The sequence below is a fragment of the Buteo buteo genome, chromosome 6 (genome assembly GCF_964188355.1).
Source record: "Buteo buteo chromosome 6, bButBut1.hap1.1, whole genome shotgun sequence".
In the NCBI taxonomy this organism is placed as follows: Eukaryota; Metazoa; Chordata; class Aves; order Accipitriformes; family Accipitridae; genus Buteo; species Buteo buteo.
In genome coordinates, this window is record NC_134176.1 from 39993507 (window position 1) to 40016561 (window position 23055).

Below are 23055 nucleotides of genomic sequence, written 5' to 3' on the forward strand. Positions count from 1 at the left end.
AGCAACAGCCAAAGGCAAAGATGTTTCCCTGAACCACAGATTTTTACATCTTTGAACAAATCAAAGTTATCTGCCATAACAATTGCCTGTATTTGTGTCTTTCTTGACAGCTGAGTGAAAATCAAACAAACCCAGTCCTCAAGTCACTGCTCCGATGGGTACATTTTGAGTAAATTAAAAAGCTGCAGTTATTTCCTATTGGGGTTAATGAGCCTTTCATTTGGGCAAAGTGGTGCATATCAGGACAGTCATCAACTTGTATTTCCTTGCCCGGCTGTCACAGGCTGCTTCAGCTGAGTGCCACAGTTGCCTCTCTGCTGCTGCATTTCTTCAGGCCATCAATCTCTGCTTCGACTGAAGCTGTGTTAAGAGCTCATTTTTTAATCAGGTCATTTTATGGCATTCCTGGTTGCTTAAATTTTTTCTCTTGCTCTGTGTTTTAAACTGCACTTCAGGAAGAAGGAAATATATTCAGGACGAATGATGCCTGCAAGATAAGAATATAGCCATTTCTCATCCTTAGTGTACTATGACAATGTACTGTTGATACATCTCCTTTAGCAAGCAAAAAAGCAATTTTAGTTTCTTTCAGCTCAAAGTTTCACAAAATGTCAAAGTGGTGCTAAGTCTAGAGCAAGAGTAAGACTGATGGCAGGTTCCCAGCCTGCCTGCTGCATGGGAGTACAGTGAGACAGCTTTTGAAAGCTCCTGTAAGAAACTTGAACCTTGGGAAAAGATAGTCCAGTCTTTTAGGTCCTACTGCTCTCCCCGAGACCCTGTTTTATGATATGTTGTCAAAGAATGAGCAAAACAATATTACACCTGTATTCTAGTTTTTCAGTCCTCTAGCAGAGTGATAAGAAAGGTGCTCAGAGATGTAATGTCTAATACATGTTATGGTTAATTAATCCCCAAATAAATCCAAAGGAAAGATAACTGGGTCTGTCCCTATAAGTAATAAAGCATGTTAGAAAAATGGATCATTATTTCTGATAGTTATATATTTACCCTTTTTGGAGGGGACTGGGGGCCCTGAGAGGAAAAGAGGGATAGGATTTTCTTCTCCCCAGCTGCTTGAAGTACTAAAGAAATATTCCCGCCCATTATGGAAGAAAAGTGTGAAAAGTTGTTTTAAAAATGTATTTCCCCAAAAGTCTATCACAGTATGGGATGTTAAAGTTTTATCCTAAGACACGACTTTCTGTGACATTACAAACCAGAACACTCACCTAATCATATCAAGGAGAGAAGACTTCTTTTCTTGTTGAAATATAAAGCAGGGAATTAGTCTCAGAAATAGTTAATTACAGCTTTTCTGGGAATGGTTGCATTCCCCAATCCCCAAAATAGTTAATGGGGAGATTGCCAGTGTATTTTTGCAATTAACACTCATTAAAAATCCTTCCCTTTTAGACAAGAAAAGCCCCATGCTGCTTTGCAGTATTCAGGCCGCAGAGATTTGGTTTCTGTAGTGGACGCAGGCTCCTAACACCAGCCACAAACACGCACATTGCATTTTGGCAGGCAGAGCTGCTGATGTTCCCCATTAGGTCAGGAAATGTGTGGGGTTTGCCAGTCTCTGCAAGGTAAGTGCTGTTTTGGCCAACTTCCCAGGGCTGTGACATCTCTGGAGGAGCTGCAGCCCAGTGAGGAGGTGATGTGGCACTCCTGCTCCCAGCTCCGAAGTCCCTTTTCCTTGTGGCCCAGTTTTAGCTGCTCCTGGGCTTCTCCCCATACCTGGTAGGGAAAAATCCCACTGGGGCCAGGAAGCCAGGAGTTGGGAACCAGAGAGAAAATCATGTTCTGAAAGAGTTTTGGAATATGAACTAGCAGAAAATATACAGCTGCTGCTCCTGGGAGAGCAAAGAATAGCAAATACAGCTGACTCTGGAAAAATACCTCATCTTCTCCCAAGATGCAGCCCTCAGTTCTGGGTACCCATCAGAAAAAAATCCATGAAACATAGAACGGCCTCAAAACAGGTAATAAAATAATTTGGAGAATGGCAAGATTTCCATATGAGAACAGATGGAGAAGTTGAAGCCTGCATATTTTACTGAGAAGGTGAGTTACAGTGTATATGGTTTGCACAACGCTAGGTAATACAGAGAAACTACATGCTGGTCCTGTGCAAGCTTCCTCAGTGTAGTAATGGGGGAGTGCTGAAAGAAAAGGGAGGACAACGAACAAAAAAATGAGAGAAGGGAGTACTTTTATCCATTTCATAACTAACCTACTGAAATCCTTGCCATGAGATGTTCTTCAGGAGGTTTGTGGAATTCAAGACCAGCAATCACTTACACAGTCCCAGTAGCTTTCCTTGGAGCAGTTAAGTAACTGCATGACCACAAATGATGCTGTCATGAGCAAGGCTGTATCAGGATGTGTCCTCCTTGAAAGCCTTGGAAAGTGTTATTAAACAGTGTGTTGGGTAATATGGAGACTGCTGAAAGATTTTCCCTTCTCTTGTTATTCACACGATGCCAAGAGTTTGGGAGGCTTCAGGTCCCAATTCCGACTTAGCTGTGGCAACGCATAGGAGGTTTGTGGTTTTTCTAATTATTAATTTCTTGCTTTAGGGTGTGCTTCAGTGAGCAGCTCTCCGCAGACAGAGACAGGAGAGGACGATCAGCTCAGCAGACGCTGCCTGTATTTGTGTTCACCTTTCCACAGAGGCTGAGAGGCTGCCACTCTCCAGGAGAAGATCTTCATCTCTAGCATTTTATCAACCTGAGATGTCCCCTCAGAGTCCAAAGCCCACACAGCATTCACAAATCAGTACATCCCAGAAGTCCTCTTTTGGTAACTGATGAGAACTGAAGCTACATGCTGAGGTTCTCTATACCTGCCAGAGAAGGGATTTGGGGCAAGAAGCATCTCTGAACTGAACGCCCAAACTCCATGTCTATATTCTACAGAATTTCAGGTACTTTTTTTTACAGAGCATAAAATTCACCATGGTTCAAAGAGCCCTCCTGCATCATGGGGCTTGGAGTCCTCTCTCCATCCAGATTTCTGGACACATAAAATCACTTTTCCAGTAGATGGGAGGGGAGAGGATAAGAAAAGCTCATGTGAGGATTTTGCCACCCCTTTCTTTTTTGTTCTTATTACAGGAAAGTAGTCTTTGAAATTTTCTTTGACTGAATTCCCTTATAAACCTCATTTGTAACAACATGTCATCTCAGATTACAATCCAGATATTTTTCTGTCAAAAGCAAGGGGAGAGAAATGGTTGGTGGTAGGAGAGGATATATTGACTTGCTTATATCCGGAAAAGGGCCATACACTGTAAGGGTTTAGTTTATACTCTGGAAAGACAAGAGGTTTAGACTCATCTGTGTATGTTCTGGACATGTCCATGCTGTACTGTTTGTAGCTGCGTAGCCAGACCACTAAAGACTTCAGAGACTGAATTAGCACATTTGTCCAGAGAGCTGGGTAAGGTATGCATCTGCCCTCCTTGGGGCAGACGAGGCAGCTGTGCCAGGTACGCTTGGGCTTGTGTGCCTGGGATAGCCGGCGAGCCTATCTTAGGACAGGCTGTAAGCAATGTGGAGTGAGAATTGGTTATCTTTGTTAAAAAATGCTTGTCATAACAGTCCCTAGCCCTGGTCAGTCTATGTCTGATAATATAAATGTTTAATGAGAGCTTCTAATGCTCCATTTTTTCCTCCCTTATGCATCCCAGTATTATTTTATGTTCACCAAGTCCTGAAGAAATGATGGCACCGATGAAAGCAGGAATAACGAGGATCGTTCTGTACAGCTGAGCATTGCAGACAGAAGGTAGTAATTTGGTGGGGAGAATATGACCTATGAATTCTGTGTTTAGGAACTGTATTTACATACTCTGTATTTATAAGCCATGGTTCATATATATGAACTATGTATTGTGTATTCTGAATTCAGAATTTGAATTCTTCAAAGCTAGACCCAAGTCTGTGTTTAGGAATGCTGTTATAGCTTCTGGACAGTAAAGAAAATGAATGTGTAACTGTTTCTGGTGCCAGAATTGAGACGCATGCTGTTTTGTTGCTCCAGCATCAGCAGAGTTAGCAGTGTTCCAGTAAGCATGATGCAAGTCTCCCCATTCCTTTTCAGAGAAATGCATAATTCCATGTTGACACTGAAAGAAGTAACTTACAGGACACAGGTGCCACAGTCATGGCAAGTATGAGAATATGAAAGCTGGTTGAAAAATGGGACACTGCTTGTACAGAGAAAACAACAAAACTGTTCAGGAATCCCCCTTTATCTGAACTTTTCCACCTTTGTTATGCTCTGTGGTGAACAGAAAGTGAAAGGCTAGGCTGGGCCATGCTTCTGTCGTCTGTCTGAAGTCCTAACATGCTGTGTAGGCAAAGAGAAATGGGAGGCCATGCTTTTATACAGGTATGGAGGGTCAGAGCTGACCCTTGGTGATGGGGAGTAGTGGAGGGGGGGGCACGTGGACAGAAGAACATCTGAGGAGAGTAGGCGTATCATGGCAGTGGAGAATGAATGAACAGTACCCTTCAGAGCTTCAATTAAGAGAGTTAATTAAGAACAGAACTACCTGCTTTCCAAAAATAAAAGGTAGGAAAAAAAATTATTGTGAACAGCATTGCATTGCTCCTCAAATAAAGAGAGAATGAGAAATAGGAATCCTGTTGGCACACAAAATTCATTGTGGTCTTTATTTCCAAAGACTGTTAACTGCAGTAAACAGCAGCCTACATGCAATGTCCTAGGTCTGTGAAAGCACAGGTTCAAGTAGGAAAGTGCATTTCTTACAAAGGGGACATTGCAATTGTCTTCTTAATAACGAGGTTGGGCAAAATGCAAGGTGCTGATAGCCTGTGTGTATATATATACTCAGAATCTGTAGTACCTGTTAAAATTAAGGCAGAAGCACTGAAGGAAGAAGAGACTGAGTAAAACCTGTGATACACTGGGGAGTTTTTGTAAAAGGGTAGTATTTACATGTACGGTAACAACCAGATGGCACACCACTTCTGAAAATAGGATTTTACTCTCCATTCTTTTTCACTGGCTCTGGATATTTTTCAGCAGTTGCTGTAGAAGTGTTCCCTGTGTAAAGTTGTGGGATAGGCAATGGGCAGCTTAAGACTAGAGGACATTCCCATGGTCTCTATAACCCTCCCATTTTTCCCTGCCTAAGGCTACTTAGAACCTTAATCTGGCTTGGACCAAAAAATGCTTCCAATGTGGAGAGGGGTCTAGTTGTTATATTAAAACCAGATAATTTCCAAGTATTTGAAACTCCCTGATAATGGAGTCCGTTAAAATTTTGCCAAAGTTTTCTTCTTAAACTGCAATAGCTAAAACTTGAATACCTGCATAGGAAACTTTTTAAAAATGCTGGTGCATACCCAGGGTTGTAACACTTCAGTGGGGAAAAAACCAGCTTTAAGACTATCAGGTGAAAACTAGGAAGATATCTCCCTACAGTGGATTATATCGTAACCATGATAGGATGGTCTAAGGCAGGAAGAGAAGGGGTCAGGAAGATAAAAACTGGGGTTTTGATTAGACTCTCTCCCTTCTGTTTTTGTCTCTCACATTTTCTTTGTTGTTATTAGTTTCCTTTTCAGGAGTCTTTCCTGACAGTCCAGAGGTTGTAGCTAGCAATGCAGTGTACAGGCACTGAAAATTTTCACCTGCAGGGTCAGTCACAGAGAAAAATTGTTTGATATTAATGACAGACTAAGCCTGCTATCCCTGCAGCCAGTGCTGCATGCAAAAAGTATCTTTGAAGCTGGTCCTATTTTTACCTAGCATAGTAATTTGTGTTGCTGTGTATAAAAAGTGTTAAGCATTAAACTGCTGGTCTCATGATCTCATTTTAACAGTGGCTGCAAAGCTAGAAACCTTGGCTTTCTTGAGCTCTCCTACATGACATCTATAAGGGTGTTGCAATATCAGGATATTTTTGCATTTTCATTTGTAGTTTTCACCACTCTCCTTTAAAAATATGTAACAGGATAGGTCATTAAATGTCAAAAAAAGAAGCATTAAGCCCCCAAGGATTAAGGGAGCCATCCATGGTTCAGCCCACTTTTTTTATGCTTGGTTTCTCCTCAGGTTTAGGAAACAATCCTGAAGGCTAATGGTTTGTCCAAAACATCCATGAGAGTTCAGAGTGCTTTGCAGAAACAAGTCTCTTCTGATTAAAATCCATTATCTGAGTTTCTTCTCCCCCCCGCTCCCACCCTTTGACAGCTGGTCTGAGCTGGTTGTCCAGGCCCTTCCCAAAAGAATGAAGAGATGGTGTCAACTCCAAAAGGCAACATATCCCATCACCAAATCTGAATCTAAAATAGGTTAATTTCTTGCCCACCCCCAGTAACTGTAGAGGAAGTCTGGGACATTGCCTTAGAGGAGGACCTAACTTTTTGCCCGGCAGAGGTCATAAGGTGAATCAGTCACTTCGTGTAGGACAGAAGTCCTACTGTCTGGGTTCATGCACCGTCCCCATCAGATAACATGGTCCTTCAAGGCAGAGCTGGAGAACAAGCACAATATTTTTAGCTTTGTTTGGAATTAATTTCTGATAATCTACATTACTGTGAAATTGACTGGAAGATTAATGTACACACTGCTTTAGCAAAGACCAAACAAGTGTATCTGTTTTTAAAAAGATGCACTGCCAGAGAAGTCAGGGAAGAGCTGAGGCTGGGTTTTGTCATGGAGCATAGGATTTTAAACTGTAGATTAAAAATGAAAACTGCTGAAAATACTTAAAGCCAGACGACTTAAAACATGTGGGCAGGGGCTTATGCGGGGAGGCTAGAGGGTGGGAAGGAGATAAATATGCAGAGAGGAGGCAGAGGTAACAGTTTGTGTTGCATCTAAAATGAGCTAAAAACTAGTAGCCTTTTTCAAAGGCAGTCTTCCTCCCTGTTCCAGCTGCAAAGTCATTTTCATTTGTTGCCTTTGTTTTCCATTAGATCTGCCAGCCAAATAGACCTGTCCTGTAGCCACGTGGTCACTAGATCAACCTGATGGAAGTGCAGGGAATGTGTGGCCAGGACATGGGTGAGGAGAGAGCGTTTTGGTTGCAGGTACCTCTCAGATCAGTTGTATACTGAACTTGTGCTCCTCACCCCAGTAGACTGGTGAGCTGGACTGGTTGTTGGAGGCTGCATCCACAGGGGTGGCACTGGGTGAACATGCAGCTCCTTGCAGATGTGGACAGGATGGTAAAAGTTTCACCTTCAGTGACAGTTTTCAGACCTACAAAGCAAAACAAAAGCATGAGATCTAATAAAGAACAGAAGCTTGGCTGTCATTTCAAGGTGATGTCTGAGCTCCCAGCTAGGCTAGATCTCCAAAGGTGGTTGCTACACTTTAGATTCTTGGTATTTTACTTAGAATTATTCAGTTTGTAAAGTCCACGTATCAGACATGCAGAAGCAAGGAAGACACAGCCCGCTCAAGAGGTACAGACACTGGAAATACTTTTGTGTTTTCCTGATCATTCAAAAAACTGAATAGTTGAGCACCTAGCAAGAAAGACTTTCCTTCATATTCTGAAAGGATGAGGAGGACCAGCTGATTATAACAGAGTGAAAAGAGCTCTGTTTTTTTAGCATGTGTGGGTAGATTATAGCTCACAGCCACATGAGCTGATCTGTGGGCCTTTTCTAAATATGTTCTGTCATGGAGGGTATTATTCCTTTGCACAATATGGGGTTCAAAGGAGCAAAACTGTAGCATAAGGTCTCTAAGTCCCTGCAAATACAAAGATTTTTCCCAAAGCGAGGTGGTCCAATGGAGTATCAAGGACTTTCTTTCTCCATGTTTCAATATTTATGCTTTCCTGTGTGTTATTGCCATCAACTGCTGAGCTAAAATCTGAGAAACCTTTTTGGAAGGGAGGACAATGACAGACAGGCAGTATCTCAAAGAGTGACTACCTTCTGTGAATGCTAAGAAAAGTACACCTCAAGATATTTCCCACAATCAAGTATTTGAAACATGAAATTTGCTTCACCTCTGCTCAACCTCCTTTGAAATCTGAGTCCCATTAATATTTTAATAAAAGAATTTCCTGGCAAAAAGAAAAACAAAAGTTTTAACAACTATTTTGCAGAAGGTAAATTGTGAACTTGTAAATACCTGTACCGAAAAATGTGATGCTGCGTTCCATTAGCAGACCACACTCAAACAGGAGTTATAGACATTTCAGTGTCAAAATGTAAGGATGACTTGCATGAAGTTCCACAGAGGATTGCTCTAGGTCTGGTAGTATTCATTAAATTTATTAATGAGCTGGATGATGACACAAAGAGAATCATTATTAAATTTGCAGATAATTTCAAGCAGCAAGAGTCTGCAAGTTAGTTAGAAGCCAGGATTAAAATTCAGTGATCTTGATAAATTGCAGATACGATCTGAAAAATGTGGGTAGCATTCAATATGAATAAGAGCTACATTTAGACAGAAAAGAGGAACTGCAGAAACACAGGACAGCAAGGAACTGTTTTTACAGCAGTTCTGTGGGAAAATATTTAGCAGACATCCTAGACCACAAATTGAAGAGGAGGTAATAATGCTGGACTGGTGCAAAAAAGCAGAACGTCACCCCGGGCTGTCTGTGCAGGCGCAGAGTGCTCTGTTTGGCACTGGTGAGGTGTCAGCAAGAGCGGTGTGTACACTTGTGGACACAAGAAAAATGTGGAGCAGCTGGAGATGGTCCAGAGGACAGCAATCAGAATGGTGAGACATTGAAAAAATAAGTTGTAAGGAAAGAAAATTGATGCTGTCTAATCTGATATAGAAAAATGGGTAAAGGTCTTAAAAAATGTGAAATTCTGCTCCAAAGAGAACAGTGATAATCTGCTTTCTACATCCATGATGAAGGACAAGAAATAATGGGCTCCAATTTTAACAAGAGAGATTCATCTTCAATATTAGGATGAAACTTTGTACAGACAGTGTTTCCACTAAACACTAGACTAAATTTCCTGGAGTGTCTATGGCATCTTCAGCACTGAATATCTTTAAGGACTTGTCAGGAGTAATTTAGGCATAGCTGAGCCTACCTTGAGCAGTCAACAGACTCAGTGATTTCCAGTCCTCTTCTGTGCTACAATTTGATAATAAGAAGCAGAAAAAAACCCCAAACCACTGAGTAATTTACATGTTTAGTTAAAATTATCTATACTTTTCTGAATATGCATCACTGCAATCAGCTTCTGGGAAATTTAGCCTTCAATCTCTAAGAATGTAAGCAGGAACAAGCTGAAAATTTCAGACTTTGTAACTTGTCAAAATTTGGGCAGATTTTCACAGAACGGCATATCCTTGTCACCAAGGCCCATCTCCCTGATACAGTTTTAACAATAGCCTCAAAACATGGGCATATTCATTTATAAGAATATATTTAACATGGGCAAAAGCCTTTTTTCATCACATCTCCTTGGAGCAAGTTAAACTGGTTTTGCTGAAAAAAAAAAAAAAAAATATATATATATATATAAAAAGATAGAAAATAAGAAGCCAGCCTTGTGCTAGTCCATAAAATTAAAGGTTTCAGCCCAGGCAGATGAAGAATGGCAGAATTTCAACCATGTCTGCCATAGTTATTTACCTGCAAGTGGATTTGAGGACTCACTGTTTCATTAGCGTTTATAACGGTCTTTGAGATCCTGACATGAAGTGTATTACATCTTTTAAGGATTTGTGGAGTTAATGGTGACGCTGATCTGAAGCAGTTTCTTGGATAATTAGAAAAACACATAATTAAACCTGTGTTTTTTAAAATAGGTCCCGTGCATTATTTTGAATTAGGCACTGTGCAAGTGTGGTGTTCTCATGTTCTAGTTTAACAGCAGAATGGTTTGAAATGTGTTTTAATTGAATGGGGCTGAATCAGTCTCTATTATCATAGCTTAGCAGGCTGAGTATTGAAGTAAGGAGTGCGTTTCAAGGAGAGAGCTGCTGGTGGAGCTCTTCTGGTCAGAGAGGTGGAAGAGGAGACCAGAACTGAGCCCTGGGATCCATCTCGTATTTCACACTGCTGACATTTCCAGAACTGGCATCTAGATTCCTGGCTTTGTAGTCAAGGGAGATTCACAAAGCTAGGCAAGGTTAACCACAGTTCAGTGAGGCAAACCTCCTTACGGTCTTGTGCTCAGCAGAGAGAAAGACAAGTTCTTTCTGGCACAGCTCTGAGCATCTGAAGTTATGCTCCAGCTTTGAATCTGCAGCTGTATCTACCCACCGTCTCTAGTGAAAGCCTAGAAAAATCAGGTTTCCTAGGCTAATATCTGGTTTTTGAGTCCTTCTGCCTCCCACCTCCCACTCATCTTAGTGAGCGCTGCACAACTGACCCCCGCTCAGCCAGATCTCCTCCATGTGCAGTACTTTCTCAGCAGGAGGCAAGCTGGGACAATAATTGAAAAGCAATCCATTAATAGTCACTTGAATTTGAAACTGAGTTTTAGGGAATTGTCTTATTCAAATTGTAGAAATGTTTGACTGCTCAGGCTTTACTGCTGTTAATAGAAAAAAAGAAATGAAGAAACAAAATTAAGTAACTGAATATTCACCAAAGGCAAATGTCAAATGTTAAACTCCCCTGCCAAAACTAGAAAATGCACTGTGATGTTTAGCTACATAAATTAGCCAAAGAGGGAGAAGTGGCACCATGTGATTTAGAAAAATCATCAACACTCTGCAAATTTTTCATAATTATTAGAGAAAAGACTTCATATATAAAAACGTGTGTGTACACAAAGTGAATATATATAGATACACAAACACACAGACATGCATTTTGATACTTGAACTGTGGTGGTGGGTACTATAAATCATCCAAGTACAGAAACGAAACATGTTTTATGGTGATGTTTGCCATTTCTTCCATATGTTAAATGTTTTTTCAAAAGCAGGAGATGATATAGTTTCTGCTGTGACAAATGCATAGTTTAATAAGACACAGATAAATAGTGGCGAGAGAGGGATATAGCATACAAACAGCATGATCAGGGCTATGAAAGGCACATACTGCATCTTGCTAGTTTTAAGGGGTTTTTTTTAAACACATTTCATGCCTTCCTCCACACTTCAGGCTCCTCATTCCCACTGTGCAGCAGCTCCCATCACAGCTTATGTAATTAAACATCATAAAACCTATTTCAAACACAAAAAATCCAAAGGAAACTTTTGCAGTATTGCAGAAGAAAATAGCCAAGGATGTTGTGATTTATTCAAAGTAAGTATTCCTTGTGCACCTTTTCCAGTTCAGCAGGTAAAGACTGAAGGAAGCCTGAATTCTATGGGAATTCACACATGTCTGCCACTTAGAGCTGTGAGCTTTCATAATACTTGGACATTCAACGTGGCAGAAGTGGAGGCTCTACCTGGTCCAGGAAAACTTTACAAGTTCAGATCAGATGGATGGAGTCTGGGCAGAACGCTGTTCTTGACTAAAGGACAGTAAAGAAGAAACATCATTAGATATCAAGGAACTGATCTTCTGGTGAACTGAAGGAAGTGATGGAGAGATCTTAGCAGATTCCTAGCTGTTATAGAAAAAACTAAAATCCCCTCTTAAGACCCACCTTTAGCACAAGAAAGAATGAGACAGTGCTCATCTCCTCATTCAGCCAGTGCTCTGATTTGTTCAGATATGAGATTTCCAAGGCAGGAGAGAAAAGGGTGCCTCTGCTATCCTTGAGCAAGAACTAGAATATTGAGGAAACGGAATCTGTCCCCTTCTGATTAGTTGCATTGCTTTGGGTCCATTTTGGGACACCAGGTAAGACAATATGAGGCAAAGCTTCTTACACAAACCTCTGTGTAATACTTCCAGGTCTTCTGGACTGTCCCAGGTGTATTTGCAAAGACTGTGAATTTTGCTTTCCCACAGTGTTCTTTATTGATAAAATTGAACAGAGAGACCATTACTAATGCTGTCCTGATATTTTTAGCTTTATACAAAAAAATTATACTCAATACTTTTGGTTTGGTTTTGTGATTCCCCTAGATTCAAGGTACAAGTTCCTCTGTGCCTGAAATTCATCACCATGTTGTTGGGTTTTTTTCCTGATGGTAGCAAGTCACTGAGAAGGTTGTCAGAAGTCACGCAAAATTTAAGAAGCATTAGAGCTGACACAAATTTCATGTTTGCAAAGACAGCTGAAATCCCTTTGCACAAAGGGAGGAATTCAGTGAAGCTCAACAAGGCCAGTGCACGCTGGCTCTGAATGGTTCCTGTTAAGTTGCTTTTGTTCTTCTAGCTTGCGTGATCCTCGTAGGTGTAGAAGTATACATTTGGTTTGATGCTGTTTAACTCACAGCTCAGAAACTGGCAGTATACATTACCTGCGTTCTTCAGCCTGACATGTTCAATTTCTGCAAAACACGTTAACATGGTTCAACGGAAACCTCTTGTGGGCTGAGATCCCCATGGGAGAGTTCTCCCTGTAGGGAAAGCACTCACACTCGTATAAACCTGGCAGATGTGGCAGCATCTCCTACGCTGGCTTCCCCTCCATAGAAGGGTGTGCAGGAAGGACTCAACACAGCAAGGCTCCCCATACTTGACTCTCCAATGACAAAATTTCCTGAGAGTCTCCGAGATGGAGGTAGAAGGAAGAGCAATCTTTCTGCAGACCTAATGTGTTTTGAGGTTGCATGGCTGAAATCAACTATTTTTCTAATAGCTCCCTTTTCCTGCTGAATCCATATGGAACATAGCACACACTATAGTGTATTAGGAGTTTTTAAAGTATACTTCCATAAAGACAAGCCAGGAATCACAGAGGGGTACCATGAAGCTGTAGTTGAGATTACTATATGTAGCGCATGGCAAAAGAGAGAGCAAATATCACTTGGCCTGCCAGTTATTGGTCTCAATGACAAGATGCAGAATAACTTTTTCCTTCTGGTAGGTAAAGTAAGGTAAGCAAAATTAACGGCACCCCACAACTTGCTCCAGCTGAATGCTAGCATGAGTCTGTACTGCTTGTAAACTTCCAAATTTGCCGGTCAATCTAGCCACCAATTCTATACAGTTAATTGAATGTTTACAAAACAAAGGATCCTCCTGTAAAAAGGCTGAGGAATTCAAGACTGCTGCTACAGCCTGATACTCAAAAATGTACCATGAAATAAGCAATGGGCTTTGTGCTGACATTTAAAAAAAATAATACAATATGTACCATAAATGATGTGCTAAAACCTCCTTAAAACTACAGAGAAATTGTGCCATAATGACTGCCTGAAACAAAATAGGAGAGAATAATTAATCCACCAGCTAAGGTCTTATTTAGTTTGCTTTAACAAAGTCTGTAAAGCCTATTGCTCTGTTATTCTAATGATGTAGGCTAAGACACAGGAGATAAGAAAAGCCAAGACACTGAAAGCTGTTGTAAAACTAGGTCACTGTTAAATTAAACATTTTATGAAAAATAGAACCTACCTTGAACAACTCTGAAAACCTCTTTGCTTTTTTCATGCGCTCAGCCAGGAGAGAGGCACTTACTCCTCTTTACTGCCTTCCTGGGAAAAAGCACCGGTTTAGTGACGTCTCGGCACCCACCCCTGAGCCAGCAGCTCCATTTTTTCTTGTAATTAACAACTGTTTAATATTTATGAAGTAAGTGCCACGGGGTAACACTTACTCTTCAGATCAACAACGCTGTTGGTTTGCAAACTGAAAGGAAAGCACTGGCCCTACCTCTGAGCACCGCAACCACCGCAGCCGGACCGGCTTCTGCTCTTCAGAGTTTTCTTCAAGCACCAGGAGAGGAGGATGCTACTGGCAGAAAGGTAGCCATATCTACTCCTTTTTTTCAGACAATCATAGGGGAACGTGCTGTGCTGTGGCTCTCTTCACCATGTGGAGAAGCTCTCGAAATACCCTGGAGACTCCCACTGTTGGGCTGTGAGTAAGAGAGCTAGCACAGGCCCTGTGAGCATGTGTAACTCTAATGTCATAGCCACTATATGCTGTGGTTGAAAGTTGTGCCTTTCAAAGTTGATAAAATGACCCCTTTACAGCAATGAGGATGATAGAACTTTTTGAGAGTATTACTACGTGTGGGGGAAGTTTTCTACTGCTGCAGTCTTCAATAAAAGATAGGATAACTTTGTAAAAGTTGTGTTTTGGTCATCAAAATCAGTCTCTATGATAAAGTAAAGCTGGCCAAATATTTTCAATGTAAATGTTAGTGAAAATGAAAATCTAGCTCAGCTTCTTTTGGTTTCAATGATGTATCGTTACTGACAGGTGATGTTCTATACCTGGTGTGGACCATGGTGGGCTTTTCTGGCTTTAAGATCTCATCACAAAATACAGTGGAGAGGGGACAACAAAACTCTGTCCCCCTGGCTGGAAAAATGTGTAGCAGTCCCTCGCCACGCATTCTTCCCCAGTACTTACTGAGCATAACAAAGCATTTCAGGTGGAAGGTCCTTTTCCCCAAACATTTCTGTATGTGCTTAGTTCTACATCAACTTGAGATGTCCCACTGATCTAAATGGAACTGTTCCTGCATCTCTAATCATACTCATCAAACTGCTGGACTCTCCCGCTGGGAAAGAGGTTAAACCGAGAAATTATCTCCTTGATGAACCAAGTCTGACTACATTGTTTTCAGCATAAGGATCAATGCAAATACAAACCTAGCTTGGTTTCTTTTGGTTTTAATTATGTATCATTTATTCTAGTAGTTAATGCATGAAATTAAAAAATGTTGCTATGCCATTTTTCTTTATAGCAGTTATTACTTCAAGGGACCAAAGAATAGTTGTTACTTGAGAGAACACACTAGACAAAGATTCATTTAATTATAGTATCAAATGTGTAAATAAGACATGAAATATTATCCCAAACTGAAATACCATTTGAACTATTTTTATTTATCATTTGCCTTTCCTTTAATTTGTACTTTTTGGTTACAATTTCTTCTATTGAGCACAATTTAAAAAAGCACAGTGGTCACTTTTGCTTTAATGTTTCCAGTCAGCTTCCTTTCTTAACATCATGTGCTACCGTAGTACGGTAATACTCGGCCTGGAAACACTGCCAGGAAACATATTCATAGTTTCTTTAAATTGCAGTTAATACACATGTGAAATATTTTCTATCAATCCTGTATTTTGAAAACAGCATTTCTATAGAACTTGCATTTTAGTCTGAGTTAAGCTGATAAATTTGAAGCACTTAGACCTGTTAACTACCACATGTACACTCCTTTGAGAGAGCTGGGAGAGCAAAGACCATGTAGAACAGAGGTGAAACAGTTTTTCTTGAATAGACCTGATATAAGACACTGAAATATTTCATCCCTGATGTTACATGAAGTCATACTCCAGCCTGACTTGGTATAACTACTGGTTTGAAATGCTTTGCTGAGAAAATATCTCAAAAAAAAAAATAATCTGTGTTTCATAGGTAGCCACTTTCTCCTTCCTCCTTTTGCCAGAAAACTTTGTGTGGCAAATAAATAATGTATAACATGCTTAGGTTTATCTGAAGGGAATGGCAAGTAGTTTAAATTCAAACTTGGTATAAATGGAAATATTATTAGATTCATTTTATTTCAAAAAAGTATCCCCAAAATATCCTGTCATGTTTCAGAAGTGCAATCTCTTTGAACAAAAAAATCAGGGAAGGTCACCAAGATCAGAACGTTTTAACCTGCCGCAGAAGGTTTTAAATGCTCACAGCTGAAATCTGAACCAAATCAATTGAATCAACACCCTGTGAAGTTCCATAATGGTCAATGAGCTCACGTGAAGCACAACTGCAGAATTTTGCCACTCAGATGCAGTTTTGAGCATGACAAGGAAATAAATGCACAGTCTGTGAAGATGCAGGACCTTTTAGAAGAAGTGAGCGTGGGCAAAATGTGCAGGCTGGAACCTGGCACTTGCAAGACTAAGGAAGGAGTAGCCAAGAACGGTAAAGATGGAGAGACAGATCCAGTAGAAATGGAAGTCATGCAGCGTTGCACCAGAAATAATTTTTTCTTCAGAATTTATCATATGAATTACTGCAGCAGTTTCGTGTACCGGACATCACCAGAAAGTCAATGTGCTAGGCGCACCACAACCATAACATAACAGGGAATCCCTGCACAAGATAGCTTTTGGTGTCAGTCAGCAGGCTTAACAACTACAAGCCTGGTTTTGATAACATCCAGGGTGTTAGGAAAGGGGGGAACAGGGACACTGCACAAGGGCTTTTAAGACAGGGTGTGCAGGTTGGTAAAGAAGCCTTTCCTCTGTGGAGCTGACAGCCTTTACTGTGAAGAGTTTCAACGGCAATAATAAGTCTGAGATGTGGAAACCAAACCTTGGAAATGCAGAAAATTTTGGCACAGAGATGGGCATGGACGCCTGCTGTCAAGGGTCTGGCCTAGTGCTTTCCAGCATAGCTTTCTCAGACTTGAGGGTCAATTTTGGGCAAGGTGGGCTTAACTTACCTTCTGGAGGAAAAGGAAAGGAATAAAAATCTTACCCCATCCAATAGGGAAATTGGTGGAGAATATCGTTGGGAAGTATGCAAGCTACTTTGCTCACCTAATTAATGTGTGGAAACTCATTCTAGCTAACGCAATGGCTTTTGCCCATGTGACAGGTGGGTCTCTACGCGGTTTTGTTGAAGCTGTGGTGCCCGTTACGATGGATAACGGTGTGCCGAGTCCCGGGCTCCTTGCGACCCCAGGCTTCAGCTGGGAAACCCTGGGTGTTGGAGGAGCACGACCCAGAGATAAGGCTTTCACGGTTACAGAGGGAAGAATTTTGCCTACCGCTTTAATCATGCGGTCCAACACCTAAGTAAGAGCAGAGGACAGATGTAAGGCCTGTCTTCCTCTCCTCGCCTTCCTTTAGGGCTGCGCCAAGTCGCCCAGAGGCAGCCGAGGTGGCGGGCTGCGGGGGGCCGAAGTTTCCCCCGCGTCACCGGCCAAAGAGCGACGGACGGGCTCAGAACCGGGGGGGGGAAGCGGCTTCCCTGGGCGCCGGTGCCGGGCGGGGGAAGGTGTGCCCGGGCTGCCCGCAGCGGGCGCTGCTGCGGCGGCGGGGCCGGGGCCGGGGCCGGGACCGGGGCTGGGGCCGTCCCCGCCCCCGCGTCCCCGCCCGGGCCGCCGCCCCCGCCCGGCGCGGGCTCGGCGGAGGGTCGGGCGGCGGTGGCGGCGCGGGGTGGGCCGAGGTGGGGGCGAAGGGGCCGCGGTCTGCCCGCGGCGGCAGCAGCAGCAGCGTGGCCCTCGCCGCCTTCCCCGGCGCAGCCTGAGGGGCGCTGAGGAGAGCGAGCGATTTTTGGAAGAGGCGCGGAGAAGAGCCCCGGGGAAACCGGCGGCCCCGCCCGCAGGCTCACGCCATGGTGCGGGCCCCCCCCCGTCCCTGAGGAGAGGCGAAGCGGGGGGCGGCAGGGGACGGCGGCGGCGCGGTTGCTAAGGTAATGGGAGTGGGCTGCACGCAGGGCCGGGGCAGGGGCTGCTCTCGTCGCCGTTCTTTTTCATCCTTCTCCGCATTGGTTTGGCGGAGCGGCGGCCGCTCGGCTCTACCCTCGCACAGGGTTGCCCGCCCCGGATAGCGGAGCCCCGGCCCGGCGGGAGGGGGCTGCCCGGTCGGCCCCGAAGGGGGGGAGTTTGCTCCGAGTTGGTAGTAGCGGACAGGTGCCAGGCGGTGCGTGTGTAACGGGGGTGTGTGTGTGGATGTACCGGCCCGCGTAGCCGGGCGGGCAGGGGGGGAGGCTGCGCCCCTTCCCGCGTCGTGCGGGTCCCCCCCCCGTCCGCCCCGAGCGCACCGCGGCTGCGGTTCTCCCTCCCGCGGGGGGCCCCGGGTCGTCGTCGGCGCCTCGGTTCTGCCCAGGCGGTGCCGGGGGGGTGCCCGCTCCCCTCCAGGCTCGGCTGGGGTTCAGGGGGACGCGGCGTCCCAGCAGGTAGCAGGGCAGCGCCCGGGGAGCCGGGGCTCTCGGTGGAGAGACACGAGAAGTTGTGGTGCCCCCAAACCGCAGAGCTTCTCGGGGGGAGGCCTCGGAGAAGGACGGGGGGGGACGACGACGACGATACAAGCGCTGGGGTACGGCTTGGAGGGGGAGCTGGTGCCCCGTGGGAAAACTGGGGAACTGTTTCGCTTCGGTAGCGTATGGCAATAATATACTTTCATCCGCCAACAAAGTGCGTTTGTATGAAGACGGATCGGTGTGTGAGAGTAAAGCTGCCAGGCGCTCTCTTCCCAGAGCCTTAATCTCCTGTGACACTAAAAGCATCTTCCTAGTCACTAGCTGCGACGGCATAAATAGAGGAATAGGTTGCGGGGCCAGCAGGGAGCTTCAGGTATTTTTTTTTCTGAGGAAGATGCAGATTTTTGTATAGATAACGGCACGCTGCCGCTTATACGGTGCAGACATAACAGAGCCAGGGCTGCCGCTCCAAGAGGCTGACTACGCCTGTGGCTCTGATCTTGTCCCGTCCACACCAGTGCCGCTCTCGCTGCCGGACGCGGCCCTCGCTGGGACAGCCTGGGTAAGTCGGGGCTTGCTTCAGCTGATCCGAGAGGGGCTTGCCAGAACGGTATCCCAATTGTAGCCTGCGTGCTACGGAGCAGCATGACACTTCCCAACGCTTCCCTGAAATTAAAGATTATGGATGTGCATGATTGCTTTTGATTGTTTTCTCTTTGCTAACTGCCAGCATGTAGGGATCAGAAAGCAGGAAAATTTGTCTTTGTTAAATAAAGATGTGCTGTAAAACTTACCTTTGCGTTGGCACGTTACGCTGTATATTGGTGGCTTCCCACCCCAAAGAAAGCTACATTTCATTTGTGTTTGTGTGTTTCTGTGGGAAGTGCTTTGGGAGCTGTGAGTGCGAAAAGCGCTTTGTAAAGGTATAGCGTTACTTGTAATTGCTCACTGAAGAACACAGTGAAAAGAGGTTAACTGTAGTTCAAAGCTTTGGGGATTTAAGGCATTTGAAATCATTGAAAATATTCTCCAGGGTCAATTTGGGTTTATTTTGAAGCAGAAGGTTGTATATATTTGCTATCATCCATTTCTTTCTTTCTTTTTTTTTGAATGCCAGATTTATCCCGATCTTGCAGATCAGAAGAACTAGCAATTGTTTGCTGTGCAGTTATGATCCGTAATACTTTCTCACCAGCTGACTGGGAACACTTTCACTGTACTTTCTTGTAAATCTGCTTTAAAAAGAGGTCAGATGTTGAAGAGCAGTTATTGACTTAGGGGTATATGGTTACAAGCACAGAATAATAGTGTTCATTGCTTGAATGCGTGTGTTAAATGCTGAAGAAACTGTTTAGACTCAGCCAATATTGACTCTTTTAGATGAGCTGTTCCTTTTTCTAATGACCTGACTAATAGAATAATTAATGGCAAACATTCCAATTTCTTCCCTAACTGGCTACAAGTGTGGTGGAGTTCAGATAGCCCTTATTTTTTCCATTTTGAACTGTAGTAGTGATCAGAAGGAGAAATAGTTATTTGCTGCACATCTCATGCTGAGGTTTATAGTAATAGATACCTGAAGATTGCTGTTCACCTACCTGACTGATTTTTCTGGTTTCTTCTTACAACCCTTCTCTTCTAAGAAAGGGCATAATAAGAAGCTGCATATAGTCATTGTCAACACTGCTTGCCTTAATTTCTCTCTGATGGTCCCTGGGATGCAGATTGTGCAGATACCTTTTTTAATCAATGACACCTAAAGATAAGAAGAAAAGGCGTGTCCTCTTAAAGCAGCAATTACCTCCTTGCTAACCACTTACAGGGTGTTTCAGTATCTAGGATGTAATTCTGGTGGAGCACACTGGTACGGCAGAGGTGAGCAGAGCACTGTTCATTCACGGGAGTAACTCCGCGTTGGTTAATGTTTCTGAGGCAGCTGGAGGAAAGCTGAGTGTATGGACTGGAAATGCTAGGATCTGTCGTCGTCCCTTCGAGCAGCCAAGAAGGGGAGAAAAGGAGAGAGCAGTCCTGTCCCAGCAGACTGCAGCAAACTAGCAGATGGCAGGGAAAGAAAAGAAGCTGCTGTATGTGGAGTAGCAGGAAGACAAAATAGCTGCAGTGTGTCATCTTAACACGGTACGTTAGGATGCTATGTTAGTGTGTGGTGAAACTGCTGAATCTTGCAGTGCTGTGGCTTAGGCTTCCTAATGGAAATACAAAGGTGTTGCGGGACGATTGTTCTTCTTGCTGCCCTCAATAATAATATGAGTCTCCAGCTTTTCAAGAATGAGGAATAACTAACCTGGAGGCTCTGGCTGGAGACACCTTTGATATCCAAGTCAAACCCTGCAGTTGTAAAGTGGCAGCAGAATGAGGGCAAGCTGCTCTTACCATGCCCAATGCTGCAAGAGTGCAGTTTTGCCCTTACGGTTTGTTGTTGCCTTGTGTGTGCTCATCACCTAGAGCTTCAGTCACGTTTCTGCAAGTACACCTAGGCTCTCTAAAGGGGAGATTGTATGAACAAACAGGTCCACTCCACCGAGCAGCGCTAGACTGTTTCAGGGTACAAATATTGCATGTAGTTATCAGAACTGAAATGCTCCTTGTTCTTCGTGGGACTCTTCTCAGCTTCTTCATGACTGCATTATTATCTATGTCAATTCATACCGCAGTATTATAATTACAAAGAAAACCTGGGTACAATAAAAATATTATGTTGATGATTTGGAAGGGTGTTTCTTCTTGTCAGTCTTTGAACTGCTGTCACCAACGTGGCGTAAGACAGCACTTTGCCGTCTGAAGTATCAAATGAGATGTAAAGAGAGATACCGTGGCCCTCTGTTATTACTGAAGGTGTAGTAGTACTTTTAACCCTGAATGCTTGCGGCTCTGTCTACATATGAGAGAAAAGCTGACCAGAGCTGTGCTGGCCAAGCACATTTTGGAAACACTCAGGTGCCTGTAGGTGGTGATGGACACCACCTTGGGTTTTTGGAAGCATCTGGATGAGTCGGTCGCTTGGTTCCTGTGGAGTTACACATCTGACTTCCTCAGGCTAGAGAATTCCTTGTTTGCATCTTTGAGCACTTATGTGTAGTTGAACATCTGTCTTCATATTCTGAAGTAAATTATTATATTCCTACATTTTTAACTTCTTTCTGCAAATTTCTGCCTCCATTCTTTCATCTCTTAACTTTCTGTGTAGCTACTGTGAAAGCACTGCTTGCGTTGTAGTGGTGGATTTATGAGGGTTTAGAGGTGGCTAGAGCGCACACAGTCTGAAGTACTTTGAAAAATTTGGCGTATCTTTATACCCTTGAAAAGGTAATTATAGATGTATCATGGACAGTGCTAAACTGTGTTTGATTACAATTTTCCTTTAGTGATATAGTGACTTTGAAGGTTTTTAAAGGATGATATTAATGTTAGTGAATCCACAGTGTTTTCTTAATCTATATAAATTTTACCATGAAAAGACTTTTCCATGATCTCAGTTACTGTTTCCAGCTGGAGTAATAGCATATTGTCGTGACGGGAATGAGATAATTTCTGATGTTGTGCTTTATCTATGAAGAGGAGCAAGAAAGAGGAGCTAATTTGTGTTTTCCTCATTGGTTGTCAAGCTCTAGAAAGATTGTGGAGTCAAGAGAGATTGCTGCTACCCACTTGTGTTGCATCATATCTCATACTATTTTTTAACATCTCTGTAGCTGGTGGCAAAGAATGTGGAGAGAGAGAAAGAGAGGTAGATTAAAATTTCAGTAAGCAATAAGGTTCTGACATTTTGGGGTCCCAGGAGCTCTGCATTGTCATGCTGGAAACAGCTCTCTTCCTAGACTCAGAATAAGGCACAGGTGCCGCACCGTGCCTACATGGGGGTGATGGGGACCATGAGGTAGTTAGGCAGTGAAGAGGAATTAGTGCTGTATTTTTGCCAGGAATCTTCAATTACACGTTACAAACATCATCCCAGTGGAAAGGGACAATATTTCATCTTTTTCACTGTGCTTATAGAACCTGGCATCAGTGGTGACAGGTTCACAAGGTAGTTGAAAGCCCCTCAGATTGATTACTACAGACCTACTATGTTATCGGGATGTGTGTTGAGCAAATGATAACTAATGGTTTGAAGGTCAGCGCTTATATGTTCAATTTATTGCTCTGACATCCATTATGTGAATGTGGGAAGTCACTTAATTTGATTGTGATTTAGTTTATAATTTTGTAAAAGAAAATAATATTAGCCTCGGTCACAGATGAGCAACTAGTTTTAGATTATGCCTTCAGTAGTGTAACAGCAGTCTGGCAGACACATATAAGCTCAGTTAAAGGAACTGTCTTTATAGGAGTGTTATAGTATAACAATAGTAGTAGTAAAGTATATTAGTATTTGTAATGTACATAGCATGTATTGGTATTTGTATGTCCAGTTATGGCATTGTGGAGTTCAGGGTAGATGAACCACTTCTGTGGGAGCTGGCTAATTCAGGAGCAGCTTAGATGCTTTTTATATTGCAATTACTGAAGTGATTTGGATGAAAAGGCTGTGTGGTGTTGTGATAAACAGTAGGGCAGTGAAATCATGGCATATTGCATCATGTCCTTGAAGTACATGGGATGCAGCCAGTTGTGTTCATTTGCACCAGGGGTATTGTATGGTGCCACATCTTCAAAAGCACCTGGACTTTTGGGTAGCAGATTTCCCATTTTATTTGATTGCAGGGTACTTGGAATTTTCCATCCTCTTGAGAATGAACAACCAGCAAGAACTCTCAGCACTTTGGGGTGTTTTAAATGAGATTGTGCAGTCACTGATCAATGCAGGGGTGGATTGGTTGTTATATCAACTTGCATTAGACTACTTGAAGGGAGCTTTATTTTAGCAAGCTCTGTGTGGAACAGGGAGTTTAGGTGGAGTAATTCTGAATTTGGAATCTAACAGGTACTGGGGCCTATTTTTTTTTATTTTAATATTTTGATTTTCTTGTCAGCCTGTGTTAGAGCATCCATTAGTTTGTGCTTCTTCTCATTCAGTTTTCTCTTTGGATCAGTTTTCTCAGTTGTTTTCACCCTATTGGATATAGTATAAAATAGAAAATGCAGTCAATCCCCCAGAAGTAGCTTAC

At 43.1% G+C, this 23055-nt stretch overlaps 1 protein-coding gene and 1 long non-coding RNA gene across 2 annotated transcripts in view; both read left to right on the plus strand.

Annotated features, from left to right (window-relative positions):
* Positions 1-2179: 2179 nt before the first annotated feature.
* LOC142032457 (uncharacterized) lies at positions 2180-14712 on the plus strand. The gene is made up of 3 exons (XR_012650832.1): positions 2180-2926; positions 3692-3789; positions 13480-14712. It is a non-coding gene; the product is annotated as an uncharacterized LOC142032457 (long non-coding RNA).
* Positions 14713-17133: 2421 nt separating this feature from the next.
* The window catches only part of RGS6 (regulator of G protein signaling 6), a 285362-nt gene continuing 279440 nt past the window's right edge, over positions 17134-23055 (plus strand). The window contains exon 1 of the mRNA XM_075030561.1: positions 17134-17419. The gene's annotated coding sequence lies outside the window, so the exon portion shown is untranslated. The remainder of the gene's footprint in view (positions 17420-23055) is intronic.